A 4,641-nucleotide genomic window follows, 5' to 3' on the forward strand; every position below is an offset into this window, starting at 1 on the left:
CCCACCACCCCTGGTGCACAGGGCTAGCACTCCATCCAGTGACTAGGGGCACCTAGCCATAGAAATTAAGTTTGTAGACAACATAATTATCTATGTAGAAAATTGCAAGGAGCCAGTATAAAAACCACTAGAACTAAGAAATGAATTTGGCAAGGCTGCAGGTGCAGTGTCTAAAATCAATAGTTTTTTATATACTAGCAAAAATAAAGATGAAATGAAAGCACAATTACATTTTTAATAACATTAAAAACATGAAATATTAAACTATATGAAAGACTTGTCAGCGAAAAATACATTGATGTTGCTAAAAGAAGTTTAAGAATTCCTAAACAAGTGTAGAGATATATTCATGATTGGAAGACTTTTTTTTTTTAATCTTTAGTTTCAGTGCAGTCCCCATGAAAATTCCAACATAGAAAAAGCCAGAGCAGTTTTTAAAAAGAACACCATGGAAGAATTGTATTACTTGATTTTTATGATAAAGTTATAGTAATCAAGAAATGGTAGTACTGGAGAAGGATAGACATCTGGATCAATGCAACAAAAAAGAAAGACTTAACATATATTATTGATTTTCAACAAAAAACTAAAGAATTTAATGGAGGAAAAAATCTTTTCAAGAAATACTACTGAACATTATATGGAAAAACAATGAACCATCTTATGCTGTATGAAAAAATTAATTCTAAATATAGTGTAGCCCTAAATACAAAAGAGCTATAAAACTTTAAGAAGTGGCTCAGTGCCTGTGGCTCAAGTGGCTAAGGTGCCAGCCACATACATCTAAGCTGGTGGGTTCGAATCCAGCCTGGGCCCGCCAAACAATGATGGTTGCAACCAAAAAATAGCCGAGTGTTGTGGTGGGCACCTGTGGTCCCAGCTATGTGGGAGGCGGAGGCAGGAGACTTGCTTGAGCCCAGGAGTTGGAGGTTGCTGTGAGCTGTGATGTCATAGCACTCTACCCAGGGTGACAGCTTGAGGCTCTGTCTCAAAAAAAAAAAAAAAAAACTTTAAGAAGAATACGAGGAGAAAAATCGTTGTGACCTTGAGGTAGGCAAAGATTTCTTAGAACATAAAAAGCATGATCATATGAGAGTATAATTGAAGTAGCTACTCTCAAAATCCAAACTTTTACTTTTCAAAAGAGACCATTAAGAAAACAATAAGAAAATTCACAAAATGGGAGAAAATATTTGTGACACAAACACATACACACTAGGGCTGTTTGGAAAGTATTGAGCCATGTAATGTGAAAAATTGTATAATATACAGAGTGTCCATAAAGTTCATGTGCAATTTAAAACAAACTGTTTAAATTTCTATTTTACTAATAATAAAATAGAAAACTATTTTAAATTGCAAACTTTATGGACACCCTCTATATATGTCTAAGGCAGCTGTTCTCAACCTGTGGGTCATGACCCCTTTGGACTATATTAAAGGTTTGTAGCTTTAGGAAGGTTGAGAACCACCGCTCTAAGGGCTGCAACTACAATGAAGGCCCCTTACAGACCAGTTGTAGCAAGACAACCTGAGAAAAGTGAGCAAAAGATTCGAACAGACACTTTATAAATGAAAATACATGACTGGTCGAATAACCATTTGAGGAAGTGCTCAATATCATTAGTCTTTAGGGAAATGCAGGTGTGTGTAAGGGTCTGCACTTTATAAAACTTACCCACACTCTACCTCCTTGACCGTATCTAGAAGCTCCTGATCAATCTTTCTGTAATACAGTTTTAAATTAATTTAGTTGATTTGTTATTTTAATTGATGGGTACCTAGTAGTGCTCTATCTTTATGGGGCACATGCGGTGTTTTGATGCAGGCATACAATATGAATTAATAAAATCAGGGTAATGGGAGGTAACCATCACCTCAGGCGTTTATCATTTCTTTGTTAGGAAGATTTTAATCTGCTCTTTGTTACTTTAAAGTATACCCTAACCTATTTTTGATTGTACTCACTTTGTTCTGCTATCAAATGTTGTTCATGATATCTGATTATCTAACTATATTTTCAGCACCCCCACTTTATTCCTCCTTTCCCCGTACTCTTTCCAGCCTCTGGTAGGCATCACTCTACTCTCTGTGTCTGTGAAATCAATCATTTTTAGCTCTGTCATATGAATGAGAGCATGAGAGATTTGTCTTTCTGTGCCTGGTTCCTTCCACTTAACATAATGTTCTCTTGTTCCATCCATGTTATTGCACATGGCAGGATTTTACTCTTTTGTCATTAAATACCATGTACATATGTACCACAATTGTTTTAAATTCATCCATCCATAGGTGGACACTTAGGAGGATGCCAGACCTTGGCTACTGTGAACAGTGTTGCAGTAAACATGGTGCAGAGAGTTATTTGATGTACTAGATTCCATATGTTTTCATGTCTATGCAGCGCTGGGATTATGGGGTCACACCATAATTCTATTTTCAGTTTTTTTTAACAATCTCCGTTTTGTTCTCCACTGGGGTTACACTAATGTCCATTCCCATCAACAGTGTATGAGGGTTCCCCTTTCTCCACATCCTCGCCAGCATTCGTTATTACCTGTCTTTTGTCTAAAACCCATTTTAACTGGGTGAGGTGATATCACTTTGTAGTTTTGATTCATGTTTCTCTGGTGACTCACGAAGTTGGAGATTTTTTCATATACCTGTTGGCCATTTGTATGTCTTCTTTAGAGAAATGTCTATTCAGATCCTTTGGCCATTTTCAAGATGGGCTATTTGAATTTTTCCTATTGTTTGAACTCCTTCTGTATTCTAGTGATTAGAACCTTGTGATATGCGTAGTTTACAGATATTTTTGCCTGTTCTCTAGGTTGTCTCTTCCCTCTGTTGATTGTTTCCTTTGCTGGGCAGAACCTTTTTTAACTTGCTGTGATCCCATTTGTCCAACTTGGCTTTGTCAGTCTGTGCTCTGAGGATGTTACTCAAGGAGTCGCTTCCCAGACTGTGCTTGTAGTCATGTTGGTGACAGCTGTGTCGCTTATCTCACAGTGGTCAGAAGAGGTCTTGAGCTCCACTCTGCAGCGTCTGAAGTTGCTGGACGCTCACCTCCTTCATCCACTGCTGACAGGGGCCTTGCAATTCAGTTCCTGTCTGGTGAGGACCTTCCCCTTCCACTCTTTCCTCTCGGGCTTCATCTCTTGTGTGAGGAATTTCACGCTGGCGGTTTGCCTGAGAATACAGATCAACCACACAACACAGCAGATTTCCCAGGCATCTCCTGGGAGTGAGCCTTTGCCGATTTTCTCTGTCAGCACCATCCTGCACCTCGTGAATTTTGTTGGCTGAATCATTTCCATTTACTTAATCGAGGGGTGAGAGACAGGAAGAATGTTCACTTTTGATTTACCCGGGTAAGAGATCATGAGATGGCAGCTTGTTAGACATAGGCATTTTCTTCAGATGTGTGCTGACTACCAACTCTTATTTGGTATGCAAGAGGAGAGCCCAGGGAAGTTTCCTTGCTCCATGTCAGAACAACTTTGTAATGAATGTTTATTAACCTGACCTCTGCCTTCTGTTAAGTGTAACCTTTTGTCTTCCAAATTAAAAAACTCTATACCACTTCTCAAAAAAAAAAGTCCTTACCCAGACTAATGTCCTAAACCATTACCCCAGCACTTTCTTTCAGTAATTTCATAGTTTTAGGTTTTAGTTTAAGTCTTTAATCCATTTTGATTTGATTTTTGTATTCAGTGAGAGACAGGGTCTGGTTTCATCCTTCTGTAGAGGGATACTCAGTTTTCCCAGTATCGCTTATTGAAGAGAATGTTCTTTCACCATTGTATGTTCTTAGCACCTTTGTTGAAAATGAGTTGACTATAAATGTGTGGATTTATTTCTGGGTTCTCTGTTCTGTTCCCCTGGTCTGTGTGTCTGTTTCTGAGGCCAGTACCATGCTGTTTTGGTTACTACAAATCTACAGTATAATTTAAAATGGATAATGTAATTTCTCCAGTTTTGTTGTTCCTTTTGTTCAGGGTAACTTTGGCTATTCTGGGAATTTTGTGGTTCCATATAAATGTTAGGATTTTTTTTTTTTTATTTCTGTGAAGAATTTTAGAGTATTTTGATTGGGACTGCATTGAATCTGTAGATTGCTTTGAATAGTATGAGTATTTAAGCAATACTGGTTATTCGAGTCCATGAGCAGGGAATATTCTAGTCTTTTGTGTCTTTGTTTTCCTTCATCATGGTTTTATAGTTTTTATTATAGAGATCTTTTACTTCCTTGATGAATTTTAATTCTGAGGTATTTTATTTTTAGCTATTGTAAATGGGATTTTTGTCTTGTTGAGATTGTTTACTGTTGGCATATAGAAATGCTACTGACTTTTTATATATTCATTTTGTATTCTGCAACTGAATACAACTGCATACTGCAATATGTTCATCAGTACTAATAGTTTTGTGTTGGAGTCATTAAGTTTCTCTAGATATAAGTTAATATCATCTGCAAACACGGATAATTTGCCTTCTCCCTTCCCAATTTGGATGCCCTTTCTTTCTTTCTCTTGTCTGATTGCTATAACTAGAACTTCTAGTACTGTGTTGAATAACAGTGGTGAGGACAGGCATCCTGGACTTGTTCTAGATCTTAGAGGAAAGGCTTTCAGATTTTCC

At 37.5% G+C, this 4,641-nt stretch overlaps 1 pseudogene; it reads left to right on the top strand.

The window, feature by feature from the left end:
• The first annotated feature begins 2,976 nt into the window (after positions 1-2,976).
• LOC100946466 lies at positions 2,977-3,306 on the top strand (annotated as a pseudogene).
• The last annotated feature ends 1,335 nt before the right edge of the window (positions 3,307-4,641 follow it).

The sequence above is a fragment of the Otolemur garnettii genome, unplaced genomic scaffold (genome assembly GCF_000181295.1).
Source record: "Otolemur garnettii isolate 467f Iridium unplaced genomic scaffold, OtoGar3 scaffold00008, whole genome shotgun sequence".
Classification (NCBI taxonomy): domain Eukaryota; kingdom Metazoa; phylum Chordata; class Mammalia; order Primates; family Galagidae; genus Otolemur; species Otolemur garnettii.